At 33.1% G+C, this 23,021-nt stretch overlaps 1 long non-coding RNA gene across 1 annotated transcript; it reads right to left on the bottom strand.

Annotated features, from left to right (window-relative positions):
• Window positions 1–5,304: 5,304 nt before the first annotated feature.
• LOC145038299 (uncharacterized) lies at window positions 5,305–6,235 on the bottom strand. Its single transcript, XR_013679300.1, has 2 exons — window positions 5,886–6,235; window positions 5,305–5,642 (listed from the first exon to the last, which is right to left on the bottom strand). It is a non-coding gene; the product is annotated as an uncharacterized LOC145038299 (long non-coding RNA).
• Between the last annotated feature and the right edge of the window lie 16,786 nt (window positions 6,236–23,021).

Raw genomic sequence — 23,021 nt, 5'->3', positions numbered from 1 at the left:
TGAAACTTCCTTCGAGACTTGGATATGAAAACCGGGGCTTCGGGATATTGCTTGTACGCAAAACGGAGTAAAAACACAGAAGAAAGAGTGGAATTGAGCAAATTTTCCCGGAACCCTCGCACCCCTTTTATAGGAGGTTAAAACGCCTCGGTTCGCTGGGCGTACGGGGTTACGTGGGGCATACTCGTGTGTCATTGCTTACCGCAACCTTGGACGAAGCATTTTATGGGAGGGCATAGAGGCGTAAGGGCGACGTGGACGATCCGAAACCTAGGACCCGAGTACGCTGGGCGTACGAGGGTACGTTGGGCGTAACTCGGATCAGCCCGGTGACTCCTCCTCCTTCGGATAATACCGGGTATTTAAATTAAATTTTATATTTTATTTATTTAATAAACTTCAAAAATTCATATCTTCCTCATACGAACTCCGTTTTCGATGTTCTTTATATCCACGCATAGGTGAGAATATGCCCTTCAACTTTCGTTTAGACTCCGTCAGCAAATTTTTAAATTATTATTATTATTTATTTTTAAAAGGCCAGCACAGGAAAGTTCCGTTAAAAATCCATAACTTCTTAATCCGTTGTCCGTTTTCGTCAGACTTTTTACCGTTGCAATACCATCGATGAGATCTTCGATTCTCGTTTAGGTCATGTTGGCAAAAAGTCGCTCGATCTCTATTTCGAGTTTTTAGCTATCTAGTGCTACGTCCGAAACTTCCAAAAATCATAATCTCCTCATATGGAGTCAGATTTGGGCATTCTTTTTATGTATGTTCACAGTTTTAGGATATCTATAACTTTCATTTAGACACCTAAGGTTGAAAAGTATCTTATTGAAAGTTCTCGTTTTATGCTTAACAGTGTTTTACCGGTATTGTTACGAATCTTTGATTGGTCATAACTCCTTCGTTATAATTCGGATTTTAGTGTTCTTTATGTTTTTGGAAACCTTATCACGATATCTACCACATAGTGTACTCAAACTGAGCTTTTTGAACATTTCATTTTCGATGATATTCTTATTACTTCACAAAGAGATTACAAGACTTGAATTTTAGACATTACATTGACCTGAAATCACGGGTTGTTACATTGGTAATATTGGTCTTCTAGTTTTCAAATTCATAATTAATCATTGCTTCACCTTCTAGATAGCAAGCAATAGAATACGTCTTAGATAGTTGAACCAAGGGAACAACCTCTGACACGAAAAGTGTCGGTGCCAGAGGAGAATGATGAAGATATTCGATGAGAGGTTGAAGAAATGTGTATTACTTCACAAAGAGATTACAAGACTTGAATTTTAGACATTACATTGACCTGAAATCACGGGTTGTTACATTGGTAATATTGGTCTTCTAGTTTTCAATTTCATAATTAATCATTGCTTCACCTTCTAGATAGCAAGCAATAGAATACGTCTTAGATAGTTGAACCAAAGGAACAACCTCTGACACAAAAAGTGTCGGTGCCAGAGGAGAATGATGAAGATATTCGATGAGAGGTTGAAGAAATGTGTCATATATTGATGGATCAAGATCAAGAATCAGGTTTTGGTTAGGCATGATACCCAATAAACTTGATGAAGCTGTCTGACCAACATCAGAGAGAGTATCAGATGAAGTTGCCGTTGAAATGGTTAAAGAAGATGATAAACAGTGCTCAAGAGAGAAAATGTTTTAATCGCCGGTAGCAGAAAGTTTTTGAAAGCGGTAATGAAGAATGAAACATCAAAGTTCTTTTATACATCAGTATTAGGTGAGAGAAAATCAACGGTTGGCGCTCCGTTAGCCTGAAAAAGCACCTAAAAAGGCGTGACATGTTAGTGTGTGTTAGACTTGCGTCAAGCGGCGTAACTGACAGCATGATGTTAGGAAAATGTTGAAATTTTCAAGCGCCATCATTGGAATCATATCCCTTAAGATTCACGGTTTCATATTCCTTAAAGACTGCCTTTTCTGATTCACCCATTCATATCTAATTACCAATGCCTGTTCTCGGAATGTGAAAGTAACCATTAGAATTATGAACCAGATGTTTTGAAAATCACAAGGATCTTCGTGCAAAAGTGTGCCAAAGATAAAGAAATAAAGCAAAATTTCTAAGGGATTCTAGTGATGCCAGTAACGACATGAAGCATTTATATCCCGGACAACAATTTCTTCCTTCGGAGTCAAGAAATACCCGGAAGTGTCTGTGTGGTTTCCTGTTGAATTACGATCACCAGTTTGCTGAGAAACGGTGAAACGAATCTTTTAAATAAGGCTTAAGGATGGCTTCATCTTCAAACAAAATCCAAAAATCAATATAAGTCCGAACGTTGGAAGTACTTGTCTGACTAGTGTAGCCATAAGAACAAGTATGTTTTGGATTAAATTTAAATGACTGGTTAAATATAGAAATCTCAAGAAAAATAAAAATTGGATTTTATGGGAAGAAATTTCTTAGGTCTAGAACATTTTATTAAGATCACGCAAAAAAAAAAGAAAAAAAAAAAAGAAAAGAGAGAGATTTCAAGGTACAAACCACAAAAGTGGAGTTTTGAAAATTCCATAGTGATTAATCTAGAAAATATAAATTATCCCCCGTCAATTCGTAAATGTATGTTGGATTTTGGGTTTCACTCAATTCGTGGTGATAACGAATTTTAAGATCATAAACACATAATTTGTGTAACCATAAACCTCAGTGCTATAATACAAGAGTCTCAAGGGTTGCGTTCATGGAAGTGAAAGAGATGGAGAAATTTTGGAAGGTGGTTCCAGAGATGAATGTACCTCTGCTATATGAAAGAATGACCAAGCAGTTAACTCTTAACTCAATATGAGAAGAGTCAGGTACCTCAATGACTTATGTGAATAATCAGCCTGATTGGGAAGAAACTATTGGTATTATCGAATCATTAAGGCTTTGAACATAGAGTGTCAAAGGCTTCGAACAATATGCAGCAGCATGCTTCGAGAGACACTTAACTAGTATAAAGATTTAGAATTTTATACCTTCCCCATCATTCGTAGTTGAGAGTGTTATAATGTGTTCCTTCAATCCCGCTTAATTGTCTATTATTTTTTTCTATTTTTGATATTTTCATAACAAGAAATAAAAACATAAATAAAGAATATATATACTTTTTTTGAGTTTTGGATTTTATGAAAAAGATATAAAAACATAAATAAAGAAAATAGTTTTGAGTTTTGGATTTTCTGAAAAAGAAATAAAAATAGAAAATAAAAACGAAAACACAAGTATATAGAAACTTAAGAAAACAAAATATACAAAGGATACAAGAACTAGCGAACCTCCGAATGAACAGTGGATTGTGAGTCGCTCTGAGCGTTTTAGTCTAAGCCTCTTTAGGAGTGTTCTAGAGCTTCTTTCCTCAACTATCAATAAATTACCAAACAACCCTACACTTTGAATTAATTCAATTAATCCTAAAATTAATTCCAATTAATTTCTGATTAACTATTAATTAAATAATATGGTTTCTCATTAATATATTATTTACATAACACATTAATAAATCATTCATTTCAATTTATTAATCAAATTAATAAATTCTTCCTCTTTCTCAATCAATCATCATGTCTAGTTGCTAGTATGAAGACAACTCAAAAGGACAGTGCCACTATCAATTTAAGTATATACCAATTATAGTTATGGACTTAGACACCCAATCCAATAGGAACTTCCAAGGGAGAAGGATCCTCCAAATGAAATGAATACATTTTTCAGAAAAAAAAAGTGTTATTATTGTTATAATTATGGACATTTAATGAGGTTTTTAAAGAATAAGCAACAAGATGATAGTAAAGAACATGCCAAGTTTGTGAAATAGTCCAAGGAAACTATGTTTTTGATGATTGAAGAAGATGATAAAGACTTTGTAGATGATTGTGTTGTTTCATTAAACAAGTGTGAAGTTGTACTAGATGAAAAAGATGTTGGGCAATATTTCTGTGATGAATTAGAAGTTATGGATGTGTTTGGTGAAGAATGTTTCTGATGATGTTTTTGGTGATGATGTTTTTTGGAATCTTGTCTAGATTAAGGGGGTGTGTTAGAAAATATAAGCTAGACAACGGTAGTTTGGTAATTATCTGTTAAAATAGTATTTATGATTAGTATTTATGGTATTGTTTCTAGACCGATTAGTTTGAGCAAATGTGGTGTTTTGAATTGGTTTCCTTTGACCGATGTCATTAGTTGGGATATTAACTAGCATTTTATCGTTACACATAGGTCTATATATATGTATGTGTCTATGTAATGTTTGGTTGTTGCAGTAAGTAATAAAGAATTATGTTTTGTGTATAAGGCAATCCTTCTCCTTCATTGTTTTCTGTTAAACTCTTCTTGCAAATTTTATGTTGTTTGTGGTTTGTTTCCAACAAACTCAACGAAACGCCTTTTATCGGAAGGGAAAAGAATTGATGTGTCATGATCTTCAACTCCATTAAAACTATGACTCCCTCCAAACAAAGTTTCTTCAATTAGTTTAATGTCAGTTTATGCATCAAAATTAATCTTGTTCTTCCTAATCATATATGGTTATCTCAATAATATATTAATTTGAACTATCAGAGCATCTCCAACCTACTTCCATTTTCCATTTTTCTCCCATTTTATCCCTTATTCTTCTCCAACCCTCCCCGATTTTGGAGGATATGACTAGTACTACACCAAATATGGTGTTATATTATTCATTTCTCCCAAAATAGGGATGAACTTTGTGTTGTCGATTTTAATCTCTCAGTTTATATATTTATACATTTCTAGTTTACTTTTATTTACTAATTATAATTTAAATGTAATATTTAATACTTAAAATATTTTGTTATTTATTAAATTATATTAATAATATATAAATATGAAGTTTGTTTTTTGTTCATCAAATTCATATAAAAAATTAAATACATATTGAAACTTTAAAAAACAATCACGTATTTTACAAAAGCTTATAAATGTGTTATAAATATAATCTTATTTATTTAATATTGTTGTAATGAAAAAAAATATGGATTATATATTTGTTAAAACCAAATTAGCAGAAAGGGTGTGGTTGATAATATATGTAAGTTAGAAGAATAGAATATATTAGAAATATACTTTTTGAAATAAAACATAAGGTAAAAAAAAATAGAGTAGAGGTGGAGATTGAACACTCTTTATCCAATTTTTTACTCTATTTTTTAGTTTTTTTTTTTTTAAGTTTTAAATAGAAAGTGGATTGAAGATAGTCTTACACATAAGAGATCAGCTTGTAATATCAATATTTTCAATTAAAAACAAGAGTCCAGTGGGAAATATACGGTAGTAAGCATTATAAATTCTCAATAGAATACTAGCTCACATCACCATTAGGCATTTACACGTGATCTTGATACATTTCAAGACTATTCTTTCGAAGTAACTTCAATGAAAATCTATTAGTCTATTTTTTAGATAACAGTTTAACAGTTTGATGCCCACATGCTTGATTGATTCGTATGAAAATCAACTTCTCAACATGGAATGTTGTTCAATGTTACGAGGTCTCATGGAAGTTAACTGATCTTGACATGGCTGCAGGGTTCGCTCGCAAATTGACCAAAGCTTTCTTGCCACGTGCAATCTCATCACCTTCTGATCGAAACGCCTGAAAAAAAAATTAACAGAATCAATTTATTTATGTTCCAGTGAATTGTTCGATCATATAATTAAATATTAAATTATTAATCAATGCTCAATATCTTTCACATGCATTTCAACAAACAACAAATCATGATACTGCAACCGAAACCCCACTAAATCCTAAAATACAAAACCGAAAATACAAAATTATACACAATTGTAATTAACTGTTTTGAAATGGGTGTGTGTTAGAATTGCTTTGAAATACCTTGATGCCTTTGTAAGACCTCCGTTGTTGTTCATCAGTTTGACTGAGAATGTAACTAGATTGAATCGTGCTTCCGAAAAACTTAATCGACGCGTCGTTCACTTCCGACATCACTAGCTGTTTATCTCTCGACTGAGTTCTCTTTGAAGAATGAATGTATGTATGTGTTGTTTGATTTTTCGTCGTCTTGTAAGCGTACATGTGCGACTTTTTGGTCCACTTTTGGTATAAGCGAGACACGTCAGCACAACTCTCAGCCACAAATTCTTTTGGTGAGTTCTTGGCCTTGAGTGAGTATTTTTTTAATGAAAAAAAATTAGTGGTTACAATATACTGCAAGATTTTCTGCCAAATCTCAAGTCTCGAGTTATTTTATTAAGAAAAACTTTTAAATGATTTGAAAAAGAATAAGAAATGTAAACATATTTTGTGTTTGTCAGTTCTTTCGTTTATAGATTAGTTTTCATTTTAATCTTTTGTTTATTTTAAATATTTTGTTCAGATTAGAAATTAGACAGATATGAAGTGAAAGAAAACGGATCTATTTCACACATGTGTGGATTTTTTATATTCGTGGGTAGGGAACTTTGAGCCACAAGTTTTTTGTGGATTTCTTGGCCATGAAAGAGTATATTTATATGTAATTATTCCAAAGTTTTGTCGACGAATGATTTTACTAGTGCCTTCTTTGATTTACAGAATATATTATCTTTATTTTAAATTAAAAAATCCTACGAAAAGCTATTACTCGAAATTTTTAAACAGTTTGAATTTTTACTTTAAGTGAAAGTGATCATATTAAGTATTTAGGAAATAAACTTATTAATTTTTCGGTTTATTTACATCTGGGTAACTACTTTTTTTTTGTACACATCTAGGTAACGAACTTTTTAGATTGTTTCCATATGATCATTATTACATGCTCTAGCGGGTTACATTCGGTCATAACCGATCATATATATGAACACTTTCAAAAAGTTCGTTACCTAGATGTATAAAAAAAAGATAGTTACCTAGATGTCAACAAACTGAAAATGTAAGTAAATTACACGAATGGTCTCTATGGTTTGGGTAATTTATATGTTTGGTCTCTAACTTATTTTTTAACTCGGATGATTCCTAATGTTTATTTTTGTTGTGCTTTTGGTCCTTATCTTACCTCGAAAGACTATCATGCCACTACAAGAATACACATCTATAGGGACGATACCTATAGGGACGACAAAAATCGTTTCTATAGATCATCTATAGAGACGACAGGGTTGACCACCATTTTTTGACTCGTTAATCTATAGAGACGATGTGTTGTTGCAACAGGTTATGCTGATAATTGGCGGGTTTCTGAAAAGATGTAGCTACGACATGTCGCCCCCGGCAATTTAGGCGGGAATTTTGGCGGGATACGGAAAGCATACAAGGACGACAGGTCTTCCCAAAAACAAATAAATTAGATGTATTTTTATGTTTTTTTTAATTTGTTGTTTAATCAGAATATTGAACGGGTGTGGATCGTCCCATAGGTTTCTACTCCCGAAATCGTGAATATGTCATCACATTCTCTCGTTCAATCACAACTGTTTTCACATTTTCCTCTCTCTCGATCGGTGACTGGTAGACGCCGAACACCCCCGGCACATGGGACGATCGCCTTCAACTCCGACCTCATCAGCATCGATAAATATTCTTTCTCCTTTGATCGACGAGTTGCTTCTTTCCAGATACGAAATCAACAGCCACTTTACCACCCGGACTCCACTGCACAACGACTTTATGTCTGTACATTACTAGCATGACGATTTCAATAAAGCTACACCACAGATTTGAAATCTTTATTACATTGATGAATATCTACATGCGATTTCTTATCATCAAACTTATATACCAATAAATTTCTCTAATAGCAAATTGTGTAAAGTAACGTACAAGGTAAAACTGATAAAAAGGATGTTATAAACGCATGATATCACCACTAGATCATGTAGGCTTTTTTGTATATACGATTGTGTAAGTTTTGATCACTTAACCAATTATTAACAATAATTGTTCAATTTAGATCAAATTTGCATTTGTTTCCTACTTGTGCTGTACATCTTGAATGTATATGATTCTATATTCAACCAACATTATAGGACAAACTTGTGTATGTGACAATGAACCTAGTTTGATCCTTGTATATAACATTGATAATGATATATTGGATTGAAATTCAAGTTTTGAGAAACTTGTATCTGAATTAATCGTTAATTCTAAATTTCTGATACATGCATCAAATTTGATGCTTTGGCACCATAACATGCTCTGTTTCTATTGCTGATTTGGAGTCTGAAATTTGTTTTGATAATATCATTATTATAATTATAACAAGCCTTTTTGTATAAGATATAAACTATAGATTTACTCTGAGCCTTATTTCCTTTTTAGTTTACATGAACTAGTGATAGGATCATAGGACGAAAATGCCCTCCTCAAGTAAGCTTAAGGTCTCACCTTATTCCCTTTTTCATTCTAAATAAAGACTGAAAGAAATCGGAGGATGGACCGAATGGTAAATGCTCAAACCATTCATGTTTTATTTTCACCTGATTTCTTGTTTGTGTATGAAAATAACTACCTTTCTTTATCCTAAGTAGTACAATTATACATGCTGTTTTAAGAATATAAATAGCCATGATCCTTGACTCTATTCTATGACTCCTCTTTACATATTACAATTGAAATAGATAGAAATTTTTTAGACATTTGGAATATGAACATACTGCATATCCATTTGTTTTTTTTTTGTATAAATATGAATTTATTATAGCAGCAAACTTATACAATTGTCTTTTCCAGCCTATTTACAATGGACATGTATTTTCTTGAGAATCATTTGACGTTAAGAGTTGTGTATGTGACTTTAATCTAAACTTTTGAAGTTTCAACTTTTAAAATTTATATCACAAAGTTAATGATTTCACTTGAGAATTAATTGTCTTCCTATTCTATTTCTACAGTTCAAAGTTAATGTGAGAAGCGTAAGAAAGGAAGATACGGATAGCCTCCAAGCGTGCAACTGGAGCAAAAACCTTTGTATAATCAAGACCCTCAACTTGTCAGAACCCACGAACCACCAATCTCACCTTATTTCTTATAATTACACCTGAATCATCTTGCTTGTTCTGAAACACCCATCTAGTGTCGAGAGCTTTCTTGCCTTTAGGGAGCTCCACCAACTTCCAAACCCTAAGCCTTTCGAATTGATTAAGCTCTTCATGCATGGCATCAACCCAACTGGGCTCATTTAAGGCCATGTCGAAATAAAGGAAGAGTAGAGACATGTGTTGACATCTCCACTCTGACTTCTCGTTCGAACACCATCGCAGAGCTGGCCAATGACGTTGTCTATCGGATGATCGCGCTGTATGCGAGAGGGAATTTCGTACCTGATGCCATTGAATGTGACAGAAAGATTATGGATATTAATGGCTCCATCATGTGCTGAAGAATCCACGGTAGATGTACTGGCGTCATGTGGTGGATTTGCTACAAACTCATTTGCGATCTGTTCGGGAAAAGAAGTTCCATTAGATTTTTAGTCACAGCAGAAGCATCTTGGTTCATTAACTCTCTTTCAACTAGAGTTAGAGGAGTAGCATCAGCATCTGGAGCATCTTGTGATGTTGGATACTCTGGAGAAGCAGTTGAAACAGATGACTCCACCGGAAGATCAGTAGTAGAAACCAATGGCGGTCTGTAGACAACCTCTTCCTCATCGTCTTCAATTGTAGTCTTCGAGCCAGATGAAGACCCAACTTGGTTATCAAACGACACACAAAAACATTTGAATAGAGATGTGTAATCAAATAACCAATCAGGACCCACTCTAGCGTCTGTCTCATTCTCTTCAAGCCAACGAACATCGAAAGCCTCCACAATTTGTTTTGTCTTCTTGTTGTATACCCGGTAAGCAGTACGAGCAGCGTAACCAACAAAATAACAATCATCAGCTTTGGCATTGAATTTAGGGTTGGATTCCAAGTGAAGAAGGGTGCAAGGGAAACCAAATTCTCAGAAATGGCTGACAGATGGCTTGTGTCCATAGAGGATCTCATATGGTGTCTTCATCTGGGCTTTGTTGATCAGGACATGATTTTGAACATAAAAGGTTGTGTTGATCGCCTCTGCCCAAAAGAAAACTTGAAGTTTAGAATCACAAAGCATCATCCTTGCAGCATCTTGTAGTGTTCGATTCTTCCATTCAGCAACACCATTTTGTTGTGGTGTTCGGACGGAGCTAAATTGATGCATGATCCCTTTCTCAGCGCAAAAATGATCAAGAACAGCGTTCTTGAATTCAGTTCCATTATCTGTACGAAGCGCTTTCACTTCGTGGTTGGTTTGGCTCTCTATCGTCACAATGAACTTCTTGATAAGATCGACAATCCTGGCTTTGTTGGACAGAAAGAAAACCCACATGAAACGAGAGAAATCATCTATCACAACGAGACAATATGAATTTCGATTGATGCTGAGGACGTTGACCGGACCAAACAAGTCCATATGCAATAATTGGAGCACCTGACTAATGGAGTTGACCTACTTTGGCAGATGTGGTTTCCGATGGTGTTTGCCTTAAGCACAAGAAACACATTTCTCAAAAGTAATGAAATCTCTGACAGGAAGACCACGGACCATTTTGTTCTTAGCAAGATGATTCAGATTCTTTGCATTTGCATGACCGAGTCAACGATGCCACAACATTGCCTTATATTTTGAGACTTTGGAAAAGAGACAATTGACTTCATTGGGAAAATTGTTGTTCATGTCGATAATATATCCATTCCTATCTCGCTTTGATTTTACGAGAATCCACTCTTCTGGAAAGACAATGCCCAGCTTTAAGATCAGACATTCTTTATCTGTAAAGTGAGTTGAGTAGCCTTTGTCGCAAATCTGGGATACGCTTAACAAATTGTACTTTAATTCAGGGGCATAGTTAACATTCTCAAAACTTAGCACTCCATTTGAAACTGTTCCCTTCTGAGTTATCTTCCGCCATCACCGCCCGCGAAGGAGACATACCCCCATTAAATGTTTGAATGTCACGCAGTTGGGATGTATCTCCAATCATATGCCGGGAGCAGCCACTGTCGACATACCAGGGTCTGACGACATTCCTCCGCAACTATCCTTGCACGATTAGTGGAATTATTTAGATTTGGGAACCCATGTCATCACAATCCTGGGTTTACCCTTTACTTTCGCAGATTTTTCATTTGAATCTTCCCTTTCATTAGATTTAGAGGTTAATGGTGACTGATCTGAATTCAATTTTGGTACCCACTTAAAGTTAGGTTTTGAAACTTTGTTAGTTTGCTTCAAACCGATGGATTTTCCACTCAAAGAGTTTGAAGATCCGGTCCTTCCCTTTGACAAGACTTAGGCTTAGCCTGAGTTAATTTTGGCAAACTATTATTGAATTTATGGAAAACCGGTTTATTCTTTTGAAAATTTTCCATTTTCTTGTTTGGATTTATGTTCAAGTCACCATTCCGAGAACGAATTCTGGGGGATTTTCTAGTTAAAGATCGTCCCTGAAATTCATTCTCTCCTCTTTTTGATGTGTGAGATACAAACATCCAGTTTAAACAGTTTCTTGCAATGTGTCCAGCAGTGCCACAGTTAAAACAAATTTGTTTATTATCATTGGTTTTGACACTGTTTTTGACAAGTTTCTTTCTTTTGTTTTTGTTTCTAACACTTTCACATTTGCATGAACAATCACAGGATTTTGAAGCAAATGTTGAAGGTGTAGAAGCATTTGAATTAGACAAAGATACATTATCAGACAAAGCATTATCAGTTGTAATCTTATCATTAGAAAAAACAATACCACCATACAAAAAATTGTTTAAATTCGAATTTAATGCAGACTCATTACATAGACTAACACCAAACTTTGACACATCATCATTATTAGACTTAAGAACATCAGACTTTTCATCTCTTTGCTCCCCCTGAGCTATGGACTAGTCTGCACTCAAATTTGAAACGTTAGTATCCAAAATTTTATTATTTAACTGTATTGGTTGCTTAGAAGCTGACTTTCCATATACCATGTAAGGTTCACTGTTAATTTCTTCTTGAGACAAAGGAATAGCAATATAATGATGATTGAAGGGAGGGGGGAAACTCTCAAATCCTAGTCCAACTTTTATCTGATTTCCATGAGTAATATCTCTCCAGTGCATTTGTCCCTCGATCATTTTTGCAATAGTTTCACTTGACCCATTGAATTTTTTAAAATTAAATTCAACATTTTCAAAACATGTTTTCAATGAGTCAAGTTCAGCGGTCACAACTTCAAATTTTTGTTTGATATGGTCATAGTTCTCACATTTGTTGCTGTAATCCTCTTGTAATTTGCTAAAGTCCTTTATTTTATTTTCTAGTTGAGTCTTTAAGGGCTTTTGGTTTTTCCTAAATGTGTATCACTCATATTTTAAGTCCTCGTTCTCTCTCTTGATTAAATCTATTGATTCTCGCAAAAAATTTATAGTTTTACCATGGGTCGATCAGCATTTTCCCTTTTTTTAGGATTTGGACATTCCCTAGTAAAGTGCCCTGGCTCATGGAAATTGTAGCATCGAAGTTTGCCTTTGTTGAATCCGACCTTTTTGTCAGAATTTACACTCTAGTTGTTTTTACCAGTATTCTTAGAAAACTGCTTTGCCCTGAACACAGCCATGGCCATCTGCCAGGTTATATCCATCTCTTCTACATCTTCAGGATGAATCTGATCAAGGTTGGAAAACAAAAGTTGTGGGGAGAGTTCTCCAACCACAAAAGCATTGTATCAATTTACCAAACCCGTGGCAAGAGCCATATTTTCTTCTTTTTCTTTCATGGTTGACATCTGAGAGCTGAAACCATGAGACTTAGGAGGTACAACACTAGATGAACCAACACTAGATGAACCAACACTGGGATTAACTTGTTGAGAAATGATTTGAGGTTGAGGAACTTGAACTTGTTGCATGGAGGGGATAACATAGGGTGTAGGTTGAATCGATTGATGAGTCATGAAACGTTGAACTTGTGGAACATGTGGAGTTGAAGAAACTTGAGGAGCTTGCGCAATAGTGAAACCTGAAAAATCATTGTTGTTTGTGGCTTGGATCCCTAGATTTGCAGTGGAATAAGAATTTACATGATTAACCTCCCTCTGCTTGTCATCAAGATCACAAGACTTGATGATAACCATCGTTTCTGCCAGACTCGGCCTGTTTAAATCTTTTGTTTTCTTGATCACTGAGACATTCATATCCTAGGATTTTGGAAGGGAGTTTAACAACTTCTTGTTGATTTCTGATCATGTTACTGAAACACCTGCAGAACTCATTTCTGTGGTGAGAGTAATGAACCTCTAGAGCTGGTTTTCAAGAGTTTCACCCAGGACATAGTTGAACATGTTGAACTTTTGTCGAAGCATGTCCTAACAACTCTGCTTCATATCCTCATTACCCTCATAAACTTCTATTAATGCTTCCCAAAGTGCGTTCGCAGATGTATACTCACGGAAACCCTGAGCGATTTCTGGAGATAAAGCCATTGTAAGTGTAGCAAGGGCTTTCTCCTACTCTTCAACCTTTTCAAAATTGTCATTTGTATAATTTTCAACCCATTTGTCGACAATTGTGTCATCCACTACATTAGTAATTCGAATTGGTCCCCTAAGTATATTGCGCCAAATCTTGAAGTCTTTCATTTTAATATACTTCTCGATCCGGTATTTCCATTCCGGAAAGCCTTCAACATCTAAGAGTCGGGGAATTCGAGAAGTTGTTCCCATGATGGTGTCAAAATCCTGATGTACTGTCATGCTTTGAGAATCCATTTGTTTAAATATTTGAATAAGTGTAACCACACACACTACAACCGCACACTGCAACAACACACTATAACCACACACACTAACTGCACACTACTACCGCACACACTAGCGGCACACTCCAACCGCACACACTGCCTGCACACACTGGTCGTACTCCTGACCACACACCTGACCGCACACGTGACCGCACACCTTTAAACTACTTCAACCGCACACCCAAAAATTTCAACCACACACCCAACAATCTCAGGTTTTTCAATGAATTTTGATTTCAAACTATCAAAAACATTGTTTAACAATAGTTCCTTGATTAAATAGTATGAATTTACTATAGAAATGGTAAAATTTCTCAACCGCACACTCCAAAATGCTCAAATTGATACTGAATTGGCTCTGATACCAATTGTAAGTCCCAAACTATGGATCCAAAATAGTAATCAATAAGATAACAACAATCAAATAGAGTGTTAGAAGGAGTAGAAGAAGAATCAAAGCAAGCATGCACACATTTATATCATATAAATGTCAAGCACACCCTGTCACACATACATTGTTCATTCATACCTGACAAGACTGACACAACCGTTTATATACACCCCATACCAACACATATGAGTGCAGCCGCACACACATGTACGGCCGCAAACGGCGTGTGCGGCCGCACACACTTGTGTGGCTGCACACATAAACACACATATAGCTCTATCAATCTATCATCATACCACTACACTATTGCTCTATCAACCTACCAAGCACTATACAAAAGAATTCCTAGCCCAAACCACAAAAGTATAGCCTTTCACATTCACATCATCCAAATTTGAACTTGGACAAATGCAACTCGAACTCGTATCACCATGCAGATGGTGTTATAGAAGGCATTCAGGCCAAGTTATAAATACTATGTTATGTTTGAGACTTTAATATTAGAGGAGGTTTAAAAGGGCAAGATGAAAAGATATATCAGAAACTACATTTGGGTAATGACTTACTAATAGAATTAGTGGAGAATGAAATGTTGGTGATATGCTTGAGCACGAAGGGGACATGCTTGCACAAATAACAACCTAAGTAAGGAAATAGATATATGTTGGCTTAAAGGTTAAAAGGACCTGATAAGGCTTATTACACTCCTTAAATTTTGTTGGAACATGATGAGACTATATGTCTTAAAATATTAAATACCATTGTTAAAATATTTTGTTAAAAGTTTAAAAGGGACAACGGTTAAAAGTGTCCAAGAGGGTTAATAACCACTATTGACGCATTATTAATTATTAGGTCGAGTTGAAATTGTGAAAAAATAACCATGATGATGTAACCATCAAATAACTTTAGAAGTGATGGAATGAAATTCTAATGATATCCCTCACAATGTAATTCTAAGCACATAATTCGTTTTGAGTGGTAGATAGTTGTAACATCCTAAAAGTTTAAGACTAGGTTCTTAATTTTATACAATAAATAAATGAAATGATAATTTATATATCTAATTCATCAAGGAATAATCATATCATTAGTTGGTTGATGTTAACAAAGCGAGAAGTGAAAATAGTATGATTTCAAAAGTTAAAGGACCAAAAGTGTCAAGTTGGAAATGTGAATCCAAAGGGTTGAGTCAAATTAATGGAAGAGACTACCTAAGTTATAAATGGATGAAGAATCACTTATTATGTTAAAACCTAAGTTAAAATCACAAATATTGAGGTTTGATGGGTTTTAGTCAAGATAAGTAATCTTTAGGGACTAAATGTGAACAAGTTTGAGAAATAAGATGAAATCTATCCCCTCATTTCCACCTGTTCATGTATGGCGAGGAAAAGGGTTAATCATGGTTATTTCTCTTCATTTGTGCATCTAATACTTGCATCAAGCAAGTGTGAAACATCCAAGAAAGAAGGGAAGCAATCAAAGGCTAATAAGGCATAATTTATCTTCATATCAACTAATACATCGATTTCATGATGTCGGAAACACCCTAATGGCGATTTTAGTTTAATTTTTTAATTAAGGGTTGGTATTGTAACCTTGCTTGAGTAGTTTCCATGGTCCTAATCTCAATCCAACCATCCCATTGATGGATTTTAGGATTTGGGTTGAAATCTCTAAGAACCTTAGAAAACCCAACTTTGGGATATTGCAACTTTGGAATGCTCGAGATTATACATGATTGTGGAATTATGCATAAACTTGGAGTTGAGATGGTTTGGAGTAATTAACAAGAAGGAATGCTAGTGACTGTTTTGGTCGAAGGCCAATTAAGGAACATGTAATGGAATTGAGGATTCCATAGTTAAATTAAGTGCTTATAATGAGATTGATGGTAGTTTTTTGAACTTAACAACATTCGTATGGATACTCAATGAGTTAGGAACAAACTATGTGAGTTTTAAAATGTGCAATTTGAAATTAGACTAGCTAAACCTTCATTTAAAGCTTAAGGATTAGTATTCCTTAAAATGTTTCAGTGAGAGTTTAATGGATTGAGTGGAGTCTTTTAGGATGATAAAATACTTCCTAATCATGTGTGAGAACATATACAAGTGCTAAAAAGTTAATTGTAAAAGGACTTCAAGAGTTATGGAAAGTAGTGTACCATATTAAGAGAAAATTTATTGTGTGTGTGCAGACCCCAAATCATGGGTTGTGTGTTGCATACCAAACTACGGGTCGTATTTCAATCTAAGAAATGCCACTTACTTTTGTTAACTTGAGTTTGGCTCATCCATTTCACCCGATTCCAATTTAAATAGTTAGGAATAGTTGAAAAATGATGTTTAAAAGAGTCTATAAGTTTTATGATCCCTCAAGAGTTTGGTTATTTTTTGACTTTCATCTACTTGTTATATACGTGGTGTTAGAGAGTGTTTAACTAAGGAAAGGAAGTAGAAGAGGACTAGCTAACCTACGTGTGATTGAGGTAAGTTTGACAATCAACAGACATAGATCATTATTCACCGGTTCCAGTTACCGTGAACGCCACTTATAATAGACCTAATGTATCATTTTCCATCCTTTTTATGCAAATAAGGTTTTCATATTTACAATTGTATAAGGAATACCCTTTTTGTCCTAGATGGACATTGATCGTTAATGAAACACTATTCACAATAAATAAAGTAATGACTCAGTGAATTTATAAATAAGATTTAAGTATTAAGTGGTGTCATGAACAAATAATACTCTAAATGGATAGATCATGTTAACATGATTACGTGGATATAAAGAGCATCGAAAACGGAGATCGTGCGCAAAAGATACACCCTTTTCAAGGAAGCTAATATGAGTAATATAAATTATTTTCGCATAAACAAACAATATATTGATTTGTGGGGTTCGCTACAGATCTCATTACGTGTTTTTGAATTTAGTCTATACGATAATATTTTATTTCATTCTCGATGTATTTTAATATATTTTTTATGGTTCAGGACTATCTTGAAATTAGTTATTATAACCGAATAATAACTTCAAAAATGCTTTTAACATAGTATCATTTTAGGGAATTTTGATTACAAATTTTAAATCACCATGTTCGGGAGATCTAACGAGCATATTCAGAAAGTTGGAACGGTGTCGGTTGTTTTTTGGTATTTGCATGTAGTTCGAGACGGAGACACATGTTACCACCTAGGTGATGCACTTTTCAAAATTTTATGGTGCACCACCTCTCTCCTATCTATAAATATAAGAAAAATTAGTTCTTGAAGCTCACCTTATCTCTACCTCTGTGTGTGTGTGTGTAATCTCTCTTGTATTTTCTAGTAACCAGACCACCACCGTCGCCACTTTGCCCAACTATACACCTCCACCTCCTACCACATACTCTTTGGAAGACTCCTTTTCAACCAGAAGCGGAGTCCCCCCCCCCCCCCTTCCCCTTTGGTTCCAGCAACTTCGACGAAGGTAGCAGCCACCGCAAACAGCCGCAGTGCCGCCAATGTGTAACATTTCATTTAAATTAAATAAAATAAGTAAATAAATAAGTAGCCCTAGACACCGAGATGTAATTATATCATTTTCTTATTTTGTTTTATTGTAGCCTAAGTTCGTAATAATTCAGCAAGGCAGTGGTTTTGAGAGCTAAATGTTATAATTTTTTAATATTGAGGGTTAGATGTAATTTAGGAGTGATTTTGTAAAGGTTTCTGAAGGCAGGGAGTGTTTGGTAATTATTGGACGTTAATTCAAAGGATTTTGGAATAGTGAGGGCTATATATATATATATATATATATATATATATATATATATATATATATATATATATATATATGATGTGCATAAACTAATCATGACTATTGTGTTGTCGCATGTGTTGATTTGTTGAAAAATAGTTGCAATATTTGTTTATTCATATAGTATGTAATAGTTAAATAGTTTAGTTTTCTTTATTTATTTTTGTAAGTAATAAATTAGTTTTAGGAATAATTTATTTTATACATAAATGTAAGAAAAATGAAGAAAGAATTATTTTTTGAAGATCAAAAGGTGATTTTCTCAACTTTTTAGTGTGCAGGGGAAAAAAAAATCTTTTCTGCAAATTGTTGCTAACGGTATTGTTATTGCCAGTTTCCATGGGAGTTGTAGGTCCTAATACAAAACGTTTTGCGACGTTTTCTAAAAGTGTTGCATGCCACTGTAATATTACTTTCAAGAAACTTTTCAAGTTTTTCAAGAAATGAGTATTTTCTCAAGTGTTACTACAAAAACTTTACTATAAGGTTTTTGGTCCCTTTAAGTGCCTCTTTAAGAATGCACTTGGGATTTTGTGGCGGCTCATAAAATGTCATTAGATGGTTGGTTTATACACATATGTTTTTGTATGTTTGTATTGTTTAATACTTATCATGCTATTATTATGTTATGGTTGATAAATTAGTTTTTCAAATGAAAAATAATATTTACATTTTAATGAAATTTACATTTTAACATAAGATCGTAAAAATAGTTTTAAAATTTAAAAAAAAAAAAAAAAAAACTTTATTTATGAAAACTAATAACCGGTAAAATTTCAGGATTAAAATTGAGATTTATAAAATATCAAACTCCAAACCTTATTTTAAAAAATGAAGTTTTATTAAAAGGCTTACAAGTATTATAAAGCGCTCAAATGTAAAACTTAATACTAGCTATTAGAATTCGATCGTGTCAATTATATAAAATCGGGTTTTATAAAAGAACATTGTTAAAATGTGATTTTACATAAAAATATATATATATATATATATATATATATATATATATATATATGTTGTAATGGATACCATGACTTATTGTTCGAATGCAATAACCATGATATAATATGTTTTTTAAAACTAGAATTATAAAACATTAAAGATCTCTTACAAACCTCAAATCTATCCAGTTCATTTTGAAGAACGCTCACATATCTCTTGTATACACTAGTGGGATAAAAGACACCTAACCACTTAATGTTATCTTTTGATGGTCAATGTGTTTTCGTAATTTCTATAAACAAGTTATATGCTGATTATATAAGTTTTTCAAACTGGATGATTTGATCGGAAATCTTTTTTGATAAAGGATACCTAAGAAAGAGAGTTCTGAGTTATAGATTAGATCAAACATATCTAATTAAATTTGTTATTGGCGGTCACATAAATATAATAATTATATAGTAGAATATAATTAATGATTGATATCTACCGTGCATGATTCAAATGAATGGGATCAAGGATACCTAACTATTTATTTGTTTTGAAACTTGGATCCTAGACTTTGATAACTAATTTTTTTGGAAACTAAAAGGGTATTAATTATTAAAGATTAAATATTTAAAGTACTAAATGAATTTTGCTAAAATTTTGTAGATATAAATCATCCACTCTTATAAATGAGTTATTATTTTCTTTAATGGCTTAATAAAATAGTAACATTCAATAGATACAACTTCAATGAATGGGTTCATGTCTTGAGAGACAATCTCGTGAGAGATGTGAAATTGTACACACTTAAATTTCCTAGTCCTAAACAACTTGTTTTGAGCAATAGAACTGAACATGATACCTAGTAAAGGTATCACTGTGAGACTCAAGATGCTTCTAACATCATACTACGAATAGTTATTCATGACTTCTAGGAAGTCTCGGATAATATATATATATATATATATATATATATATATATATATATACACACACGATGAAATAATAAGTTAAGAAATATTCAAATAAATACAATAATATTTCTTTTAAACCAGATCAAACAATGGAATAATGAAAGGTTGGAAGGAGTCACTTTGTGTGATCTAAGAGGCCTATGTTTTATGGAATAAACACCTTTAAGCCAAAGAAATCGAAGAATGCCTACACAGATTGATCTTGTTTTTTTATTGAGATACTAGACACTGGAAGAGTAACTGCTCCTCTTATCTGATAATAAAGTGTGGGGAGACTAGTACTTCAGGTAACTATTGGATATAACTAATGTTTTTCATATAACACTCATGTAATTGGTACTTAATGTTAATATAATATTTGTAAATCGCTTGCAGATAGTTACAGAAGTTGAACCAGCTGAACACAGAAAGTTGGAACTACACTCTCATAGTTTAGCCTATTATTTATGATTAGAACATAAATTGCTTGTAATATAAAACAATGTTTGTTTTGGAACAATGTATGTTCTCAATTTAGCATGTCTAAATATATATGTCTCATTAATTTTATTTAAATGTTTAATTATTTACTTGGTCGTTTTTCATAATGATAATATTTATATTCTAAAATGAGTAACTTCTATTTATGACACTAGATCTCTTACTAGAATTATAAAGTAAATATCAATATACTAATTAATAAAATTAAGTTCTATATGCAAACACTTTTGACTTAAAGTTGTTTTAAATCAAACTTATCTATGACAATGTTATCTTTATTATATAAATGAAATATATATTCTAAATTCAAGAAAGGGATATTTGAAGGCAAATAATGTAGTTTTTTGACATATGTAAATCTTATTAATATATAAAGGATTCTTAATCATGATTTCACTAATATGTGGAGGAAATAATTATTAAGAAACTATATAATGTGATGTATGACTTCCTTTCTAATGAATGTCTAAGATTTAATGCAAGATACAAATCAACTTTATTAATAATTATAGTAGTTTTAATTATATTTTATATGCTAATGCATAATCGTGAAATGTTGGTTAAAGTTCTCAAATATAAAGTTGAATACAAGCCAGTAATACCATCTAAAGCCTTAGTGATAATAAATGATAATTAAACTTTAATTGATATAGTTTGATTTCTAATGAATAGAAATATTCTCCTTTAATATTTTTGGGATTTTATTTCAATCACTGTTAATTGTATCTTGAATATAAAAACCAACAAATTACATGTCTATAGAATATTCTAAAAGGGCATTTAGATTATTGCATACAAACCCACCAGGAATAAGATCTCTTATTCCTTTAAAATATAAGTTAGCAGAAAGCAAGATTCTAATGGCAAAGCAAGTAGGAGGCACACAGAACTTGAAGATGTTCAAGAGCCATAGCCTGATATAGCAATTGCTAGCACTACTTCAACAAGGAATTGTTGAACTTGAATAATAAGTATTCATAAATACAAAGTGTTCGCATTAATGGTAGAAATAATCATTGACTTGAGAAATGTGGATTCTCTCATTGATAAGTTCTTCTTGATGATTTCTAGAAAATATATCAACTACCAAAATGCTATGTCAAATCTTGAATCTAATAAATAACGAAGAGTCATGAACATTAAGATGTAATTTGCATATAATAATCAAATATGGGGTTGATTAATCTTCCTCCTTGTAGCAATGTTAAAATGAGTATATGATTCTTTTAGAAAGAATACATACATGGATATCATACACATTTAGCAAGGTTTGTCATAAAAAGTACTTTCTCATACCCGTGTCATTAACTATGGTCCTTATTAAACTCATGACATTGACTATGATCAAACATTTTCACAAATAGTTGTGATTAGATAAACAATGATATTATTTACTATTACTTTATAATTTTAATATTATATCTAACTAATAGATTTCAAGAAAGAGTGCTTTTCTGAATAGATTTTACTTGAAGATATCTATATAACTTAGCCTGGAGGTTTTCTTAAACCTAACTATCCTAACAAAATGTGTAAAGCTTATTATATATTTGTACATATAAAGAAAACCTCTCAAGGTTAGAATACTCATTTTAATATATAAATACAAGGTATACTTTTATATCAAAATGAAGATGTAATTTGTGTTTACAAAGAACTAGCGATGTTCCTAATCTTGTATAAATGAGCATACTTAATCATTTGAAATAATATTTCGACAATGAAAGGTCGTTTCACCTTGACTCGGAAGGTGTTTCTAAAATTAAAGACTTGTTGGATTAGTGTCTAAGACTGTAACTATATTTGGTAAGTACTTGATCCGGTTGTGCATGGTCCTTTTGGGTTGCCTTCACCATAGCAACTTGACAGGGTGATTTATATAGAGAGAAGAAATATTATTATTAAAGTATTATAAGAATAATATGTTAAAGGAATAATAATATTATTTGATTGATATAAGTCATAAATTAATTAGGAATTAATTTGGTGACTTAAAGAGATTAATTGAATAAAGGGGCATAAACTGTCAAATGTGTCATAGTTGTGTTTTGGGCTATGAATCCTTATGGATATGGCAAGGGACGATTTTAAGGATATGAATATCTTAGAAATCGTCCAAGGCCTTATTTAGAAGGATCTTTGGATTGCTTTGAGGCTAAGTTATCCAATTAGGGTTTAGGGTGGAATCCTAGGAGCTCATAGTATAAATAGATCCCTTGGGTGAGGGAAATCGGCCACTCTATGATTGAGGAAACCCTAGGGACGATTTCTAACCTCTCTTCCTCTCTCAAATCATCCTCTTTCTAGTAGGTGTTTGTAAGCCATTAGAGGAGTGAAAATTGAGACTCTATGCTCCAAGAACAAGAAGTTTCAAGCAAGCAACTCAAGGTATTCTTCTAGATCTGATTTCATATGTTATGAATTGTTTGTTTACACTAGATCTATGAATAAAAGTCTTGGATACATTGCATGTTCAATTAGAGAAACCTAGATCCAAGCATTAGTGTTTGCATGTCCACATAGGAAAGTTCTTATAGCTCAAACCCATCAGTGGTATTAGAGCCTTGATTGGTTTCTATTGAATTGATGCATTGGTTGATTGTTTGTTGCTTGAAAATTCATTTTTTTGTGGATCTGACTGGT

The sequence above is a fragment of the Lactuca saligna genome, chromosome 4 (genome assembly GCF_052625555.1).
Source record: "Lactuca saligna cultivar CGN05327 chromosome 4, ASM5262555v1, whole genome shotgun sequence".
Lineage (NCBI taxonomy): Eukaryota > Viridiplantae > Streptophyta > Magnoliopsida > Asterales > Asteraceae > Lactuca > Lactuca saligna.
The sequence above is the reverse complement of the archived record's forward strand: the minus strand, read 5'-3'. Positions and strand labels throughout refer to the sequence as shown.